The 21,744-nt window shown below is 42.1% G+C and overlaps 1 protein-coding gene across 3 annotated transcripts in view; it reads right to left on the bottom strand.

Moving 5' to 3' along the window:
* Positions 1–21,744, bottom strand: part of pard3ba (par-3 family cell polarity regulator beta a) — a 274,053-nt gene that overhangs the window by 205,046 nt on the left and 47,263 nt on the right. The gene's annotated exons all lie outside the window — the stretch shown is intronic.

The raw sequence follows: 21,744 nt of genomic DNA, 5'->3' as shown, positions 1-21,744 counted from the left end.
AGTAAATTCGACTGCTAAGTGATACTTTTTTAATCCCACAAACGGGGAAAGTCCACCTCCGCGTTTAACCCATCCGTGAAGTGAAACACCACATACACACACTTGCCCGGAGCGGTGGGCAGCCCTATCCACGGCGCCTGGGGAGCAGTTGGGGGTTAGGTGTCTTGCTCAAGGACACCTCAGGTCATGGACTGTCGGCATTGGGGATCGAACCGGCGACCTTCCGGTTACAGGGCCAGTTCCCTAACCTCCAGCTCACGCCAGCGGGACGACAGCGGTCCACTATCCTCTTTCTATCAGGGATTTAGCGTTAGCAATGTTGGCTTGAGGTGAACGCTCTTGCACTGACCTCTGCAGAACACTGAAAGGTATGAGGTTCATTTCATATTTTACTGAATAAATACAGAATTTGAACAGCATCCGACTTGATTTGGTTGGCTAATCAATCTGGCAAGCTAGCAAATGTTTTAGGTAACATAAGCTAGCCAGTTGATAGCCAGCTATATTAGCCCATCATGAACATAAACATAAAATAATAACACGGTCAGTATGTGGGGCACTTTATCATTGTCCACCTCAATCTTGAGCCAGCCTACTTTTTCTTTTCTCACTACTAGACAGACTGACTCACTGAGCTTTAGCAATTTGGGCTGTGGTGAATGCTACTGGACTGAGACACTGTCAGTTACAGTAGCTTCTCAAGCGTCCCGTCCCATTGATTTATTACAGTCGTCAGCTAATATACACTCAGGTCCATAAGTATTTGGACTGCGACAGATGGGTTTTTATTTTTCTGCTATTTTGCCTTTGTGCTCCGCGACAATGGCTTTGAAATGAAGCAGTCGAGATGAGTTCCGTCATTATTTCATGACAAATTAAGGCAATAAAAGAAAGAAATCAACCTGGAGTTGATTTCAAGTGCTGAATATGCATTTCTGCCCTTTGCCCCCTGCTTATTTCAGACGGTAATGGCAAAATGCAAATGGAAATGTAATATGTAAATTCATAGAACCATCAGAGGTGGGGGGGGGGTGGTGGGGGGTATGTATCTAAAAAAAAAAAAAAAACGAAGGTTATTCAACCTACCTCCATTTCACTTTTCCATCTTTCTAGCTCGTTGTCATTGATAATGGAATTTTTCCGTGTCTTATTAGAGATTTATACTATAAATGACATTTCAATTAGTATTTTGACACTATTATTGCATAATCACACGAAACGAATCCATGCAGTTCGGGAAACGTTTTAATTTTCATTTGGCATTTCCATTAAATACAGCTAATCATAAGGCGTCCAACTCTCCATGTAAATGAAACAACAGTAGTGTGCCAAATGGCAAATATAAATGCCATTATTGATACTTAATTTCCACTTTGAGCCCAATATGCATATATAAATGCTAAATTTGCCATTTTACATTAATTTTGCCAGTAATATGCTTCCATATTTGGCAACTGCAAATCAGAAACAGAGCTGATTCAAATATTAGTTGCATTTTTATGGCAGGAACCCAACACCAGGTATCATCATTGGGCCAACATCAACAGAAAACACTGGATCTGATAAAAGTACGATCCAGTCCTGTAACAAATCTGCCCTGAAACAGCCCTCACTCCAGCTGCTGAGAATGACCAACCACCCACATAGTACCTGCTCTCTGAGGGTCCATGGGGGTCCTGACCACTGAGGAACAGGGTAACAGAGTATCAGAGAAACAGATGGACTACAGTCTGTAACTGTAGAGCTACAAAGTGCAGCTATACAGTAAGTGGAGCTGATAAAATGGACCATGAGTGTAGAAACGAGGAGGTGGTCATGATGTTACGCCTGATCGGTGTATATTATGCTTTTTTATCTCCAGTTTTGGAAGCTGCTGAAAATAAATGAAGGACTCTTTGACTTGTGCGTGATCCCGTGCATCACTTTTTGGCTTCCACAAACATGATTCCTTACGCGTCTATGGTAAGGCAGACAGGTTAGAGCCGTGACGTTGGCTGAGGAGATAATGACATGGCCTGATAATGACTGGTGCGAACCCTCTGATCCACTAGACTGAGAAGATATAATCACATGTGGCAGGACACATTGGTTGCGAAGTGCTGTCGCTAAGCACCATTTCCCCGTGAAAGTGTGATGTTATAATGATCGCAGCGCGTTTAAAGTGACATTCTTCCATGACATGACGGTCTTGAGCTTTAATGCTTTTTATAAAGACATGTTCAGCCAGGCACTGAAGACATTAAGGCCTGACCAATACATCAGCTGTCTGATAACATCAGCCGATATTAACGTTGTCTCCACCAATATTTAGTGACTTCTACTACGCTGTAACTAAAGCAAGCATCCTTAAACTAAAAATTACATTTTTAACCATTAAATTTTATCTGTAAAAGTTTGTTTTTAACTGTTTTTAGCTGCCGTTCATTGGTATCAGTATTGCTTTTTGTTTTTCACTTCTTTGACAAGAAGAACCCTAAATCTGAGGACCTGTGCAGGACACAGGACATGTTCGAGTCCAGTATCAGACAACGCTCTGAATTCAATATTGAAGGTGTAGATCAGAGGTCACTAATAGGCGGACCGTGGTCCAAGTCCGGACCCAGACGCTGTCCTATGTGGACCTGGACCCATAACCGATAAACTATGGATAGGTATTTAATTTCGACAGGTCTACTGAATTTTACTTAAAGACCCCTGGTATAGCTGGTTCTAACATGGAACCTTGTAAAAAAGGTTCTACAAAGCACCAAAAAGGGTTCTTCCATTGTTACAAGCTTAACATTGTCGCAATAGAAGAACCCTTTCTGGTGCTATGAAGCACTCTTTTAGAAAAGGGTCTATATAGAACAATTCTCAACCGTTATCAACCTGAAGAACCATTTTTACTTTGATCATGCAAAGGGTTCTTTGAGAGATCATGGTTCTTTATCAAAGAGCCCTAAAAGAACCATCTTTTCTAAGTATGTAGCCTGAGCAACTGCATGAGTTGTAGAGGAATCATTCACCACTTATCTTTTCCACTGAAGTCTCAAGAATCTAATCAATTTAACAAAATTTTTCGATGACAATCAATCAACCTTTAGCACTCAATTATTTTAATAGAACATGCTCAGTAGGGTCTATCGCATCCCTGCAGGGTTCTAAGGGTTAAGCAGCTGGATCACCACTCTTAAAGACTCTTGTTTGGAAAGGAAACACTAGGAAAGGCCGATATCTGGAGGCCCATTTCTGATTTATTTAGCACGTCCTGAGATTCATACAAAGCAATTCTGGCAGTATTTTGCAATTTATGCTTTGTGCACATTCCATTGTGTAGAGGTCCATTTGGAGCATTTACTCTCTGATGACATTGACTTCAACTGTCCAAACAGATACAATGCTATACTAACTGGTTCACACCAAACCCGGACCACCCAGAAAATGAAGGAGCAAGGCAAAACTCGCCAAGTAGTACAAGTTGCCATTGTACAAGTTGCCTTTTTAGAAGACTTCTTTTCGGTTTTCCAAAGAAATCTGCAGGGATATAATTCTACACCTCCACAGTTCAGTCTTAGAAGTTGGTTGCATTTTCTGCTTTTCATAATCCAAATAATCCCAAACACATTCAGTGATGTTGAGGTCTGGACTCTGGGATGGTCAGTACATTGTTCTGAGAACACAACTAGCTTCTTTGTTTAATGTTTTTCTGTTTTCTCTTCCTTTACATTTGTCTTCGTTATGCAAGTGGATTATTATTATAATATTTAATCTTCTCAGAAATATCTTCTGAAAAATGAACACCACACAATGCCAAGCATCAGCTGGAGTGGTATAAAGCATGTCGACACTAGTCTGGAATCATGTTCTCCAGCGTGATGAATCATGCTCGTCTATCTGGCCATCTGACGGACCAATCTGGGTTTGGCTGATGCCAAGAGAACGCTACCTACCTGAATACATAGTGTCAACAGCAAAGTTTGGTGGAGGAGGGATAATGTGCTGGCACTGTTTTTCAGGGTTTGGCCTCTTTAGGTCCAGTGAAGGATGATGCTAATACTACAACATACAAAGACATTTTAGACAGTTATACGCTTCCATCTTTGTGGCAACAAACCGGGGAAAGACACGGTTTGACAAGTTTGGTGTGGTGGAACTCCAGTGACCTGCACAAATCCCTGAAAGGGATGTCCAACAAGCTCATAAAGGCACGACTGTCAGGTTTCCACCCACATTTGGCCAGATATTGTGAATTCTGGAGGCCTGCTGGGCAGTGCCGCATTCGACAGACCACACAGGCGGTGGGTACACACTGTAAACAGGCAAACAGGTGTGTGTCTATGTGTGTGCGTTAGGCATCAATGCACAAATTAAATCTGACAAGGGAATCAGAAGCTGTCAAACACAATGTCATGCTCGTCTCCATGAGCTGGTGAGAGACGGACAGGATATATGTGTGCACTGACCACGGCGGGTCCTCAGGTTGACAAACAGCCACGCAGGCCAGAGCCCCTGCCTGATGTATTCATTCCGCCGCCTCTAATAAATTAGCGCTTCTTCCCCTTCTCCGATCTGCTGCCTAATCACATCAGAGATGCCGGCAGTGCGGGCGGCCGCTTAATGAAAGACATGGAAAGGAAAAAAAAGAAGATGGAAAATCAACAGTGTCAGGGAGGTGTGGTGGAGGAGAGGCACCTCTGGATGAAATCATCTGCATCCATAACTGTTTTTCTGCAAAAACAATAACCGGTGACACCGGGCGCTCGTATCATCAATCACGGCCCAAAGATTGCACCGCCGCCATTTGATACCGCACCGCTTTTTTCTCTCCAACCCTGCGGCGAAAACAAACGGAAATTGTCCAGATTGGATGAGGCGCGTGCATGCGGAGACAGAAAGAGAAAGGAATAGAGTGAGATGCGAGAGAGAGGGAGAGAGAGAGAAGCAATCACAGCGAGACAGGTGGATGGATGGACGTCTCTTTGCATTGAATTCCCCTCAGAAAAGGCTTTACTTGGATGGGACGGTCAAATCTGATCCCGTACCATTTTCCATGCGATCAAACTGGCCAGTTTTTGTTTGTGTGTGTGCACGAACACTATTGTCTGAGTAAATGGTCACATTCTGGCAGACCAGAGCTGGACGATATATCCGAATAGCCTCTCATGATACACCACTCAGTATTGATTATCATTGATAAACATACTTTTTTCGATAGAGATGACATCGATATGATACGCAGTATGAATGAATCTGATCAGATTCTCTAAATTCTCTAGATTCTTAGACTCAAATAGCACAGAATTCCTTGTGGTGTAAGTCAAGTTACAACATAAGCAATCTTGGGATGATGTCAACCCTTAAGTGTTGTGTAAAAGAGCATATGAGTAGTTTACACATTGTACGTAAACACTATGCATAATGTAACGTTTCATTTCTGTCATTTTAAAGGAAAAAATATGGGATTGGTATCAAGGTTGTAGTATTGGTGCCCATATTGGAAAAGCAGCATCGTACCACCTCTGTTATCTAGTGCTCACTTTAAAGCCTGAATAGTATGTCGAACGCTAAAGAAAGCCATTTTTTTTACTCTGCAACACTCAAAAGGTAGCCAGCTAACTTTCCTACCTAACAAACCCTCGCACTCTAGGTGGGTAGGACTGCCCGCCCCCCAACAAATGCCACCCAACGCGACTCTAGTCAGCTCAGACATCTGTTGGCTTGTGTAATACAGGGAGATTCACTTGAAAGAGGCCCCAAATATTCTGTAATAACTCTCGTTAGGATGAAACAATCTGAATGAAACAGTATGAAATGTGCTCCTCATTAAAGAAGAAGCTGGGATGCCCCTGCGTTGGAGCGATGGGGTAGGCGTCGGACAACCATCACGATATTTAACCTCCATTTAACCTCAAAACAGAGAGGACCCCGGTCACCCGGCCGGGGAATCGAACCCAGGCCCTCCTCGCTGTGAGGCGACAGCGCTACCCACCGCACCACCAGGATTTTGACTACATACCTTTTTGTTATGATGTTTGGTCCATGAAGGATTATGTTGCAACAAAGTCATTTGTCACATGAAAACCAGCTCCTGCTCAAACTGACCAGCAAATTCACAGAGTAATAATCCACAAAACTTCCACCGTTGTGGATGTTTGTGTGTGAACAGATGTGCTGATTTCACCCAATTCATTTTTTTTTCCTTCAGGTCAGTCAGTCCTCACATGCAGTGTATATATACTACACACTTGTTTGGTTGCATGTTGTCTCAGTACCTCTTTTGGTTATATGGGGTACCAGAGTTTTTCCATTCTGTGGAAACATCCATCCATCCATCCATCATCTTCCGCTTCTCCGGGGTTCGGATCGCGGGGGCAGCATCCTAAGCAGTGAGGCCCAGACCTCCCTTTCCCCAGCCACTTCCACTAGCTCCCTGGGAGGGATTCCGAGGCGCTCCCAGGCCAGCTGGGCGATATAGTCATGCCAGCGTGTCCTGGGTCTTCCCCGGGGTCTCCTCCCTGGTGGACTTGCCTGTGACACCTCCCGAGGGAGGCGTCCAGGAGGCATCCTAACCAGATGCCCGTGGAAACAATATTTTTATTTTATTTATTCAATTCCTTTTTTCCCATGCTGTTCAATACTAGTGTTTGCCAAAACTATTAATGTGGTCACCCATTGACATGTTTGATTATTTGTTAGTATATTTAGTATAATTTCATTTCAGCTTAATTGTATATATTTAGTTATTTATTTATTTCAACACTTTGTACCTTTTTATTTTTATTCCATTTAAAAATTATTTATGCATTGTTTATTTCATGGTGTAATTTAATTTGTGAATGCTCTTTAGTTTGTAAAGGTGATCTGAAATTAAATATAATGTTTTAAACATGCTATTGCTCTGTATGCATTGCCTGGGAAGTGTCCTAGATGACCATGTATCCACATGTCCGACCATGCAACCACACAGTTAAAAAAAAAAGTAACTTTTAGTCAAAGTACATTTAAAATAAGTTACTTTTGACTTTTTATTGAGTGGATTTTAACACAAGTAATTTTACTTATACTTATAGTATAAGTACTATAGTAATAGTACTTTTACTTGAGTAAAATAATTTAGTACTCTTTACACCTCTGCAAACCACTACTGTTTTTTTATATAGAGAACAGTATATCATACTGTGTAAGAAACCACTAAGAAAGTCAATTTTAGCACATTTAACAGCTCAATTCAAATGTGTGATGCTTTGGGTGTACATGACGCTAACCAGTGCTCACATGCTTCCATTACTTGTTAGCGACATTAACTTCATATCTCAAGCGTAAAACTAAAGAAGTAAACAGACGCCAAACAGGTCTAGGCTGATGGACTGCATATGGAAAATGAGGAAACTGTCCATTTGAATTGTCATCACATTACTCTTTTAGGTATGGCAGTCAAGGTTGTCCTCTTTCCCCACCTGCATTCGCCAGTCTGTTAATCAATCAGTCAGGTTTCATTTTCCTCGTCTGGGCTAGTCTCAGTGAGCACCATTCTCCACCATGACCACAGATCATGAGATCACTGTCAAGAGTGCAAATTAAACTGAAAAACTCTAGACATTCGCCGGCATAGCATTTGTGCGTACATGTAAATATGCCCTATATCATGGGCTGTACGCTGCAATCTCAAGCCTCATCCTGAAAGCCCTGAGGACTCAACCTGGCACACAGACTGGCACTCAACCTTCCATAAAGCATATCTATCAATATATATGAGCTCCGAGCTGCTTCAAGGCTCATATTGACATGAATCAATATTAGGTTTCCATCAGGAAATGAAAAAGATGCTATAAATACATGGGATTACGCATTCATGCAGTGCACTTTTTTCACTGAAACGTTGCTCCAAGGAAGCACAAAACCAGACAATTATGTCGGAACTGTAGCACATTTTAACAAAAGAGACTGATCAGGTCTCGACTAAGCCTTAGAACTTGGACAGTTGTTACTTTTGCTTTGGTGCGCTCTTTAATCAACCAGTTCATTGCAAAGCTAGGAATCCAATTAATTATATTTACATTCATACACATTCTGTGCGATGGTTGAGGTAAGCACACGACATAAAATGGCAATAAATTTAAATAAAATTAAAATCTACACAACAATAACTGGCTATCAAAATCAAGTTATCTTAAGATATTTTCTCTAGAGATGCACCAAACTTAAAATACTTCACCAAAACTGAAAAATCAGGAAAAGAGAACTGACAAAGAAAAGGAATTTGGCAGCTTGCAAAATAATATCAAATAATATGAACACAGTGTTTTATTCCCTTTAAATGTTAAAGGAAAGGATCATTATTGCGCTATAGCTGAATTTCAGGGCCCCTTCGCATTAATGAAATACGCAAAAGTGTGTGAATGTGGCTTCAGAACATAAGGCAGTCTGAAGTTTCTACTGCAGGGAGCGCTATTAGCACTCACGTCGCACAAACCTACAGATATACTGTATAAATAAAAATAATGCGTGGCCACAACTTAGTAAGGCATGGGAATGAGATCCTAATGCATGGGCATGACATAGTAGGCTGTAATCTCATTCCCATGCCTTACTAAGTCATAGGTCATGGCCATGACTTAATCATCTCATTACCATGTCTTATTAGTACTGCCATCAGTGTTTAACCCAATGTGGGAAACGAATGTACACCACCGTTAGCTTGGCACTAACTTAACACTGCTTATAATGCATTATAATAACAATTCATAATGTATAACAAACATAGCTATAAAGTGTAATTCACTTGTGTTTACAGATGCTTACAAATATGACATTCATAGAAGTGTTACTTGCTGCAGTGGACAGTGTTTGTGTGTTATTCTACCTATTTTTATAACCTAAGAATAGCTCAGCCAGTTTGCTCTGTAGTCCGTGTAGTTCTAGATTATAAATAAGACTTATTATCAATTCAAACTGTCACAAAATGCAGTAATCTAACCTGATAACCTGATATCTTGTCAGGCACTAGGCCAGGGGTTGAAAATACGTGACTCCGGAGCCACATGCGGCTCGTTTACTGCCCTCTTGTAGCTCCAAAGTAGAATTCGATTTTTAGAAAAAATAAAATAATCCTCCTTTACGGTAAAATAAAGCTGATCTTTCAACACAGTTTAACTATAAATGATCTTAAACGCTGCGGTTAATGTAGAACTGCTAATTCACCCTTTAACCCTGAAGATCAGCGCAGACTGCTGGTCACTAAAGCAACACAGATAACAATCCTACCTAGTTAACTAGTAGCTAAAGAAATAGAAAAATCGAGACAAATGTGCATTTATAATAGAATCTTAAAGCAAAGCAAGTCTGCGTTTTTGTTTATATTGCATTTTTAGCCCATATTAGTACATTAGCATGTACTGAGACATAAAATGTTGTGGCGCCCACGGGGGTTTGATTACTGATGAAATGACAAAGTGGCTCTTCTTAACATGTGGGTTGCCGACCTCAGATCAAGGCTATATCAAAGCTGTATACAAGTGTTTATCAATGAAGCCTTTAAACAGAAAAACAGTGGCAAAAATGAATGTGGCATTTGTAATTTTGTGGGGCAGATGAGTTTACACATCACTACCGATCCAAGGTAGGCATTTCAGGGTAACTGTAGAAGGGTTAAAAACATGTGTTCTTCCCAGACACTAAATTCAACACGAATGCATCATCAGCAATGGCGATAAGCGTCCGGATGTCTCAGCACGCTGAATGGAATACCCACTGGCTGAATGCACCATTAGCTCAAAGTCAGGCTCTAAAAACAGCGTGCAACAGGGACTGAGAGGGACATGGCTGCTATTGCATAATGCTCCTGCGCGGGACGTGGCTCAGGTCATTAATGAGATTAACAACCGTGCCGGGCTCTCCGGCAGTGCCTTTAGGACCCAAACCCTCCTCCTAAGGAGAGATGCAGGAGGAACACTGAGGTCAAATAAAAAAGGGAGGAAAGACAGTCAAAAGAAGAGCCTAATCGCTGAAACAGACTAGAAAAAAAATCTCCCTGGACACTTTGCCGACAAAGAAAGTCACACAATTTTCCACGTCCTTCAAACGTACAAAATATATGCATGGATAAAACAGACCCTTTCTGACAGACTCAAGTCCCTTTTGTCCTTTTTTTTTAGGTTGGGAATCATCAATCAGGGAATTGTGGGCCAAAGCCAATATCTGCTATTTTTCACGTCGTATACAAAAACACCTCCCATGTAATTACATGTTTTCCTGATTTTCTTTTTTTAATTTTATCCGATTTTCTCCCCAATTTAGTCGTTTCCAATTCCGCCTGCTAGTTAGGACTGCCTCAATCACACAATGCTACCAATGCTAGGAGGGTGAAGGCAGCACAGGCTTCCTCTGAGATCTGTGAAACCAGCCACCACTTCTTTTCGACCTGCCGGTCGTGCAACGTAACGGGACGGCCGAACGCGCTCGGAGGAAAGCGCCAACCTCCAGATCTGATACGTCAGCTGACAGACGCCTGTGCTGACTAGCATCACAATGGGTGATGGGGGAGAAATGGGGCCATCCTACCCACCCCCAGAGTGCGAGGCCAATTGTGCCCTCTTGGAATCCCGGACCCGGACGCCAGTAGCATCACCAGGGATCAAACTCTTGATCTCCTGATGACACAGCCAACGCTTAGATGGTTCCTGATTTTCTAAGTGAACATAGGTGGATGTATAGGCAGGGAGCTAACAGCAGTAGTGGCTACAGATTTTTGTGTAGCTGTAGGGAAAACTTTCGCTACAATTTCACTACAGGCTTCAGTCAATCTGCGCAAAATTTGAACCATAGAACGTTGCCAGTAACTGGGATGGTGGCTGGTGCGCAATCCTGACTGAGCCGCGGACAGTTCGAGCAAACGGGCATGCGCTGATGACCACCTACTAGTAGGCTTAGCTCAGGGGTCGATAACCAAAATGTTAAGAAGAGCCATTTTGTCCTTTCAACAAAAAAGAAACCAGCTTGGGAGCCACATTTTATGTCCGTCTTACCATCTTGAGTTTGCCTTTACTTAGTCTAAATTTTTGTTGGATATCAGGCATTTGGTTGTGTAAGTTTGATTGTTGGTTACACAGCTCAATTATTATTATTATTTGCTCAATTGTAGCTACCTACACATTTTGGGAAAGTAGCTACAATGTTTTTAGTAGATATCCCAACGGGATATAATGGAAACTGATTCCATCGTCAGTCTGCATTCCTAATAACAGCATGTCCTACAGTGTCTGATATCTTATTAGCAAGTCAAGGCGGCTTTGTGACGACTTAGGCATGAAGTTTATACTAATGCTAACTGATGCACCTAAGCTTCCATTACTTTTTAGCTACAGTCACATTGATTACATTGACTACATTTGACGCCAAGTGTAAAATTGTTTAGCTTCCAAGAGATGCAACCATCTAAGCATTGGCTCTGTCATCAGGAGATGATGCGTTCCATCCCTGGTGATGCTACAGCTACCCATGGCCAGAAGTCCAATAGAGCACAAATGGACTTGCTGTCTTTGGGTGGGAAGGATGGCCAGTCCAATACTGGCCAGCACATACATCTGTAAAGTAACAGAACTGGCAGTTGGTGCTTTCCTCTGAGCGCATACTAGTGACCAATGACGTTGTGTTAGCGGTTCAAAAAAATGCAGTGGTGCTTCACAGTGTCGGAGGAACCCTGTGCTAAACTGGATATGGCCAAACTGGGGAGAAAATTTGGAAATTTTGCAAATCTTTAGTCATTGTACAACTTCTGCAAGGTGTGGGCAAGGCAGGACATCTTGCTTGTCATCCCATCATCCATGTTAATGGTTAACCATGTTAGTGGTTAACACCTCTGCCTTCTAGTGGTTAACACCTCTGCCTTCTATGCTGTAGACTGGGGTTCAATCCCCCACCTGGACACGCACCCTACACAATACCAATAAGAGTCCTTGGGCAAGACTCCTAACACCACCTTGGCCTACCTGTGTAAAATGATCAAACTGTAAGTCGCTCTGGATAAGAGCGTCTGCCAAGTGCCGTAAATGTAAATGTAAATGTTAACAGGTTAAAGTATTCAAAGTTGCATCTAGAGAACAGGTTTCGAACCTATGACTCTGACATCAGTATTACATATAAAAGTATGACTTTGGGAAGTAAACAAAAAGGCTATATATGTGCATTGTAGACATTATGACTGCTGGTTCCTATCACCACAATTTCTTTACAATAGTGGTGATAGGAACCAGCAGTCATAATGTCTACAATGCACATATATAGCCTTTTTGTTTACTTCCCAAAATCATACTTTTATATGTAAAACTGATGTTGGTAAAATAGTGATAAATAGTGATAAGTTTGGGTGTGTTTTTCTGTGCATATACCTTTCCACCATGAATTGGTAAAAAAAAATACACTTTATACCAAAACCTGATCTCAAACCTTCATGCAGTACCTTTCTGTTCAAGAGCTTCTGGAAGTAATAAACTTATCTTAGACCTTATATTAGATCTTATCAAGATCTTCTAGAATAAAGCATCTCACACCAATCCACTCTGAACGACTGTGTTTACATCTTAAACAGTGAATTACACCTAAACCTTGGTGGAAAATTGGTGGAATACCACTTTAAGAAGTAGAGGTCAAGTAAAGTTGACTGATATCGCATTTGTTGGAGATATAATCCAGTAGGCCTGCAAGTAATGGCACTTTTCATTCAACAGAATGGGTACATAATTCACACAAGAACATTTGTGCGAGATATCCATGTATTTTGCGCAATGACTGGCTAGTAAAAGTTCCCTCAATGTGTGCGTGAGATCCCTTATTGGACGTCCAGCTCAGCACTGGCTAAGTAAATAAACTGACGATTCAGAGGCGAGGGAGATCCAGTCAAGAGGAGAGACAGAACAGAGGCCCTCAGCCTCTCCAGGAACTCACAGCTAGTGCTGAAGAGAGCGAGACAGACTCATTCGCACCTTTCTCCCTTGTGAAACATTCTTCATATCAACTCAGCACCTCCACGAGGGTCCTACTGTGAGCTCCGGCCCTCAACTTTGACCCTATTTCTCTCAGAGCGGCTCCAATATGGTTCAGACTGAGTGCTCCTCCTAGCTGTTGGAAACAGTACTGCAGACCAAAGTGCTCCTGCTGTTTGTGGGAAAAGAGCTTTGGACGGTGTTTGAAAGTGTTGAGAGACCAACGGAGAGGCTGTTGCATGCATTCATGCACAACACCGCCAAAATCTGAGGAACACAACCTGCTGGAATGCCAAGGAATGTGCCAGTACAAACAGCTCCAGAATGACGGGGATTAGCGCAGATGCCTGCAGGATGCTTCTTTAATATCGCCTCCAGATGTGGAAGACCTCCACATAACGCTCTCGGTTTACTAAGCCAAACACAAACGCCACTGATGAAATCTTCTAAGGCTGTTGTACGTAAAACAAAAAGGTTTTAATTAGTGAAATGATTAAGTGATTAACAGTGTTGGGGGCAGTAGCATGCCAAAGTGGCCCAGACTCATGCTGGAGCCTGCTGTCATGTGAATGAGTGCGTTTACATGCACTTCATAATCCAATAACTGTAGGAAATCAAGCTTTTGTCAGTAATCGGATCAACGTGTTTACATGCACTTGAGTAATCAGATCACGGGGACATTCCAGGTCTACATCAGTCAGACAGGAATCAGATTTCTGCTTCACAACCAGCCAATAAACTCACAGAAGACGACGTGATGTGATGTAAAACTCAAACTTCATCCTTTTTAAAAACGTTGAGCCACTTTACCTCAAAACATGAACATGCATCATCTAGACGTCATTTCATCAAGCATGCATTTGGTTTCAGTATCGTTCCATACGTGCTTTGCTGCATCTAGTGGCAACACTGCTTGCTTATTTCTGGTGCCATGGTCTGTTCTGGCACATGCAAACCGAAAGAAATCAGAGTAAGGCTCCACATGAACCGAGAAATCCGAATACGGAGCTAAAATCCAGCTCTCTTTATCAAATGTATTCATTTCTAGATGTTACACCAGTCTAAGAAATTGGAGTATGCTGTTTGCATGACCGTTTGAATAATCAGATAACTGCGGAAATCTGATTATGACTGAATTACTGAGTGCATGTAAGCAAACTCACTGATGCTTCCATGGCACCCCTGCTGTGGTCATCCACAACCTAGCTGACGAAAGAGATGTTCTTCATATCATAAACTCCCTGATTATGCAGCTTCCTCCATTCTAATGACGCTACTTGAGCGCTAATAGCTCCCCCTTGTGGAGAACCTTTGGCCTGCTGAAGCTAAATGAGTGTGAGTTACAGGCCAGACAAACAAAAACGCCTGACAAAAGCACTGGACAGTACATACTATCATCATCATCAAGCACATCAACCTAAAGATAAACAGCACTATTACAATCAGCCTCCTCAAAATCGTAATCAGGCATACTTGTTTCTACACTCATTGTCCATTTCATCAGCTCCACTTACTGTATAGCTGCACTCTGTAGTTCTACAGTTACAGACTGTAGTCCATCTGTTTCTCTGATACTCTGTTACCCTGTTCTTCAGTGGTCAGGACCCCCATGGACCCTCACAGAGCAGGCACTATTTGGGTGGTGGAGCATTCTCAGCTCTGCAGAAACACTGTAGTTTTTAAACACTGCGTCCACTCACCTTGACTAGATTTAAGATGATTTCACGTGCCAAGAAATCGTTTTTGGCAATTCTTCCAACCATGTTTGGTGCAAATTTTCTTCTCCTAATATTCCTCACCGTATCTGCCCCTACAGTCATTTAATATGGCTAAAATAACTTCACTTTAATAGTCAAATTCACAGGGACGTATATAAAGTTCATGGCCAGATATTTGAACAAAGAATGCATTACAGCACCTTTGGTTCCGGCAGTGATGTGTCCCATGTGTAAATGCATCCAACACTAACAGTCTGTACAGTAAGCAAATGACAGGAACACCACCTAATTTCTTTATTCATACTGGGCTCTGAGTCATTTTCCACCTCCGCTGCCTGAACCTACTCCACTCAGTTCATACTGTTCTACCTGGCACGCTTCATATGAACCACCACTGGTGTCTTCTGCCCTGTGTATGTCAATAATCATCTATCCATCCACCAACCAACACACAAATTCATCCTCCCGGTTGACCCATCCACCCGTTTATACATCACAACGATCCTCCCATTCACCCATCAGTCCATCCACCCATCCATCATCCATCTTCTACAATCCACCCATATGTCCTTTATCTATCAAATCAATTTACCCACCAATTCATCCATCAATCCATCCATCTCTTTCTCCATTCCATCCATCCGTCATACATCCATCCATCCATCATCTATATATTGATCCATCTTTTCCACTCATCCATCCATTGCTCCATCTATCATCCATCGCCTAAGCTCACCCTTAGGCTTTTTGTCCATCCATCTGTCCATCCATCCAACCATCCACTCATCTGTCAGTTCATCCATCAGTTGACATATACCAACAATTCATCCATCAATCCATCCATCTTCTTTTCGTTCACCCAACCACCCATTTTTCCATCCATATAAACACCCACTGATCAATCTATCCAGCCACCCTTCTCTCATCTATCGCCTACAATCCATTGTCATTCATCCATCCATCCACTCATCTCTCATTCATCACCTGCAATCCACTTTTATGTCCATTAGCCATCCATCCATTCACTCATCTATCAGTTTACCCAACAATTTGTTTACCAATCCATCCATTTCTTTCTCATCTTCTATCATCCACCTCTTCTTCCATCCATCCATTTTTCCATCCACCGATCAATGAATCCAACCATCCAGCTACTCATGCATCTGTTGCTTTACCCACCAATTCATCCATCCATCAGTTTACCCAACAATTTGCCCATCAATCCATCCATCTCTTTCTCATTCATCATCTATTATCTACCTCTTCTTCCATCCATCTACCCATTTTTCCATCCATTAATGCAGCCTTACAGCTACTCATCTATCTATCATTTTACCCAACCAATCCATCCATCCACACATCTTTTTCAATCCATCCACACATCATGAATCATCCACTTCTCCTTGCATTCATCCATTTATCCATTCACTGATCCATCAGTCCAACCATCCAGCAACTCATCCATATCCTGTGTATCAATTTACACATTCATTCATCCATGCATCTATCCATTTATCCACCCATCTATAATCCACCTCTCCTTTCATCCCTCCATCCACCTATCCACAAACCCAACCATCTCAGCTATTCATCTATCCACCCACTCATCCACATCGACAACATATCCATTCAGTTATCCACTATGCAGCCTGACCGCTTTGTATGCATCATTACTGGAGCTTTCCAGTTCGCTAATTAGCCTAAAAACACTAATTCACAACACGATGAGCGCGACTGTCACAGTCTTCAAGCAGCTCAACTATATTCATTTATGTATCTCCCGAAAAACGCTGCTAATATATCGTTAATAGTCGATACATCGTCCAGCCATACCGTCCAGGCAGAACGTAGCTTTTGAGCCCATATTAACTTTCTCCACACCATCACATTCATTGTCATTGGCTCCTGAGGGGGTAAAGCTGCCTTGAGCGTGAAGCGTCTGACTCTCGGGATGCGCCTTCAAAAACAAACATGCATGTTAACTAACATAAAGCTGATATACACTAACATCTTCAAGAGGAAAGTGTTTACAGATAACTACTCTGCAGACTTGATTCACAGCTTGACATGGCAACTTGAAAAGGACCCAAGTGTTGGGGCGGTTACTCGAAAAAGCAATTTCTTTAGAAAGAAATAGCCGGAGTAATCATCACTTAAAACCCTGTCAGTATCCCTGCTTTTACTCTAAACAACACAAAGCCTTTCTGATTAAGATGATAAATAATTGATGCTGTTTAGAAACACAGAAACAAGGCATTTAAATTTTAAATAAAATCGTTAAGGAGAAAAACCACTTGGGATACAACAGCAATGGCTTAACGATACTTCAAAAACCACCTGGGAAAGCACAGCAAACGTCTAACAACTTAACAGCCACCAGGGATACCTTAGCAACACCTTAGGAAGCATGTGGGACACCATAGCAACAGCCTAGGAACACCATAGCAGGCAGCTGACATACCAAAGCAATGGCCTACCAACACATATATTACCACCTGAAATAGCCTAGCAAAGACCTAGCAACTCCTTAGCAACCACCTGAAATACCATATCATAATCCACGCAACACCTTAGCAATCACTTGGAATACCACAGCAATGGCCTAACAACACTTCAGCAACCACCTGGCATACCATGATAATGGCGTAACAGCCTAGAAACTCCCTAGCACCCACCTGGAATACCATAGACCTAGCAAGCACCAAGCAACATCCTTACAGCAAGCTGAAATACCACAGCAACCTGAGAGCGACACCAAACCAACTACCTTGAACTGCTATGTAAAGCCAGATGGTTATTAGTTTTCAGCAACTTTGGAATATTGGAATGTAAAAGAATCACATCACCGCAATGCGCTGCTTATCACGGTGTTACACTTCAACACTGAAGAGGACGAAAAACAAAACGGACGTCAGACATCACTTTGACGCCAAGCCGTCAGGACACTTTTCTCTCATTTTTGACAAACCTCCACAACTTGGCACACATTCTCACGCACTGCTAAGTCAGGCGTGCCGCTGCCAGCCCCCCTGCTGTCGTTTATTCTCTTTCTTTCTTTCTCTCATTTCATTAGTGTCCTAAAGACTGGCTGGGACAGTGAGCGAGGCGGGAAACGAGCACAGGAAATGAAGCACCTTGCTGAAAGCCTTTGAAGCGAACTCGGCTCCGGACTTTGGCTAATCAAACACACCTGAAGGGGTGAGCGTGCATGTGTGTGTGCGTAATTCCGAAAAGCTGCAATAACACATGAACCCATAATGCAATAGTGTGCGATAATGAACTGGTCACTCTCCAGGCTTGGGATTTTTCCCTTCTCCTGATTTACCATGTTTAAAAGTCTCCATTAATTACGGAATCTTCCTTTCTATGAATGTCACGCTTGTAAGCATCTATAAACACATTCATAACATGTTATAATGCATTCACAAGGCAACGTAAACATGGCTATAAATATTTCTAAAAATTCATTACACATTACAGTCATGTTTATTATGCATTATGAATTGCTAACATAATACATTATAATTACTGTTCATAATTGTAAGAGCTCATAAGTCGTATTTGTCCGCTCAAAGTGATGCGTACTGCCTTCTACGCTGTAGACTGGGGTTCAATCCCCCACCAGGGCAAACACCCTACACTATACCAATAAGAGTCCTTGGGCAAGACTCCTAACACCACCCTGGCCTACCTGTGTAAAGTGATCAAACTGTAAGTCGCTCTGGATAAGAGCGTCAGCCAAATGCTGTAAATGTAAATGCACTAAAGCCTCCTCCAGGGTTAAGAGCGAGGCTTCAAGTTGAAGTATTTACTGAAGGATTTACTGAAACACTAAAACATTCACAGTAAAGCTCATTACAGGCTTCAGATGTCAGGGTTTAAACTAGAGCTGCCCTCAGTGTTTCACCCAATGTGGGAAAGTCAATGTTCACCACTGTTAATGTGCACCACCGTTAGCCTGGCACTGACTTAACACTGCATATCCAATAGAACGATACCAGAAATTAGCACTACTGTAGTGCACTGACGTTACAGAGTGAAGTGTTCTAGCTACTGTCATTGTAATAAACTAATAAACTAAAAAACTTTGTATTTGCCTTTACATTCTCCAAGCTGGGACTGATGTTTTTGGCACTGACAGTACAACATGTTATTAACACTACTTACAATGCATCGTATTAACAATTCATAATGTATAATAAACATGGCTATACAGTGCAACTCGGTGTAATTCATTTTTCTAAATACTTATAACCATGTTTATATTGCCTTATGAATGCATTATAACATGTTATAAATGTGTTTATAGATGCTTCCAAACGTGACATTCATAGAAAGTATTACCATAAAATCTAAAAGCATAAAGTGGTGCTGCTGAGTGTTGGTTTAAGCAACAGGAGCTTCACGGGACAGTGCGTTTTGATGGAGTAACTATCATGGATAACTTCAGCTCTAAAGCTTCAGCTTCAGCTCGCACTAAGGGAGGTGAAGCTTGATTTGGGCCGTCTGGATTTGCTTCTTAGTTTATAACTAAATAACTAATGTTTCTTGTATAAATATGTTTATTCTAAATTATGACTCCTGCAACATGTTCCACAAAAGTTGTGACAGGGCATATTTACCTCGGTGTTGCATCAGCTTTCCTCTTAACTAATGGTTTGGAAACTGAGGACACAATTGTTGTCACTGTGAAAGTGTAATTTTTCCCTATTCTTGCTCTTCAGCTGCTCAACAGTCCAGGGTCTCTGTTGTCATACCGCATTTGCATTTCATAATGTGGCCTACGTTTTTAACAGGAGACAGAGCTTCAGGCGGGCCACTGTAGCACCTGCACTATCTTACTGCAAAGCCATGCAGAATATGGCTTGGTGTTGTCTTGCTCAAACAAGCAGGGATGCACTGAGAAAAAGATGTCATCTAGATGGCAGCATATGTCGCTCCAAAACTGCGTATATACTCCTCATTATTAATCGTGCCTTCATAGATGTGCAAGTTACCCACGAACACCCGAACACTGGGAACAATTTGGATAGTTCTCTTCGTCTAGCCCAGAAATAACAACGTCCATTATTTCCAAAAACAATCTGAAAGGTGGGTTCATCACAGCACAGTACAGGTTTCCACTTTGCATCAGTTCATCTCAGCCCAGAGAAGGCGGCGGCGTTTCTAGATATTGTTGATACATGGCTTTCTCTTTGCGGCGGTCTTCGACTGCAGGTGTCCTAGAAGTCTTGGAGTCTTCATCTGCATGTAAACTGAAGCTTGTCCGTTTTTAATGCAGTGACATCTGAGGGATCAAATCTGACAAAGATTCAATATAGACTTTGCCACTTATGGACAGAGATTTCGCCGGGATTTTCCAAATATTTAAACAGTCTATAGACTGTAGAAAGTGAAATCCCTGAATTCTTGGCAGTCACATGTTAAGAAACAACCGTTCATGAGAAGAAATTCCGGTCCCACTTTATGTAAAGTGTCTCTAATAACTGTGCAGCTACACGTGAATAACATATGCAATAACACTGTAACTAATAACGAAGCAGCCAATGTTGTAGATGGATTACAGAACTAGAGCCCATGTAATTACACATGCATATCAACAGTTTTAACAAAAATGCTTAGGAACGCTGGCAGACACACTGTAAGTAATGTCTTAATGTACATTATCAGATACTTCCTATTACTGTTGGAAAAGATTTCGGGGGGGGGGGGGGGGGGGGGGGCTGCTGTTCCAGTCTCATTATAAATGTAATTACATTTGTTATAACCCTTCTGTGATTACAGGAGAGAGAATAGGCTGTTACACCTGTTAAGATACACTTGTGTAATTACATGAGGCAAAACTGAAGGTGATACACATTGTGTAATTCCATAAGCTGTATGTCTATAACCCATCTGTAACAGTGACAATCATTAGTAGTTACAATGTCGTTCACATGTAACTACACAGTTATTAGAGCCACAATATAAAATAGGACCAGAATTACATTTTTAAACCCACTTATGCAGTTTGCCAGAAGATTCTGACATGGAGAGGAGCTAATTGTTAGGTAGTTGTGTGTGTGTGTGTGTGTGTGTGTGTGTGTGTGTGTGTGTGTGTGTGTTGGGGGGGGGGGGGGGGGGTGCGGAGGGAGGCAGCAAAAACTAAAGAGCAAAGACTTCTGTTTATGTGGAGGTGTTGGAGGGGAGGGGGTGATGAATGAGAGCAGCCCTCTTTAATGCATGTCTGTTGTGGGAACTGCAATGTGCCAAAATCCCCAGGGGGGCTCGCCAGTGTGCGTGATTAATGGTGAATTTACCCTTCGCCTTTATGAGTGCTTATAAATAATAATAAGACTGTCACGCAGCGCAGTGCGCTAGGCTAAGCCACCTGCTTTTTACTGGAACCTCCAGTAAATCATCCGCCAGTGTGTGCGTAGGTGTGTGTATGTGTGTGTGTTGTTCATTTGGATTTGCACCGCGGGAGGTTCATAACGAATCACTGGAACACACATTTGCTAATTGAAACCGCCTCGGAACGTCAAAACTCCGCAGCCGTCTGGGAAGCTAATGAGGACAGCGACGGGAAAGAGGGAGGCTTTAAAGAGAGAGTTTGGCAAAAAAACAAACAAACATTCACAATTATCCCCTCACCCAGAGATCACCCTCTTTTTTACTGAATTTTCAGGCAAAATAGTACAAGTTATTAATTTTTTGGCGATATTTCAGAGATTACATTCAACATAGTCCACTTGGAAGATGGAAAAACAAGAATTTCCAAGAAAAACAGTAAGAGATGAAGAGAAACTGGGATACCTAGCAACCACCCGCAAGACCTGGTTGACCACAGAATCTGTCCCCATCAGATAAACAGCACTTAAAGCTTTCGTCTCTGAGAGAGAGGAGAAAATCAAGCTGCTTCAGATCTGAAAGCATCCACAGGTGTTTCTGTCCATCCTTCCACTGGGAGAAGACCACTCAGCGCTGTGGGTCTGAAAGGACGTGTAGCTGTTCAAGAAGAACCTCACTGAGAAAAGGAGACGGACACGTCAAACAAAGAAGCTGAGCGATGGACTGACCACCCCAGA

This window comes from Pygocentrus nattereri, chromosome 12, assembly GCF_015220715.1.
Source record: "Pygocentrus nattereri isolate fPygNat1 chromosome 12, fPygNat1.pri, whole genome shotgun sequence".
Taxonomy (NCBI): Eukaryota; Metazoa; Chordata; class Actinopteri; order Characiformes; family Serrasalmidae; genus Pygocentrus; species Pygocentrus nattereri.
The sequence above is the reverse complement of the archived record's forward strand: the minus strand, read 5'-3'. Positions and strand labels throughout refer to the sequence as shown.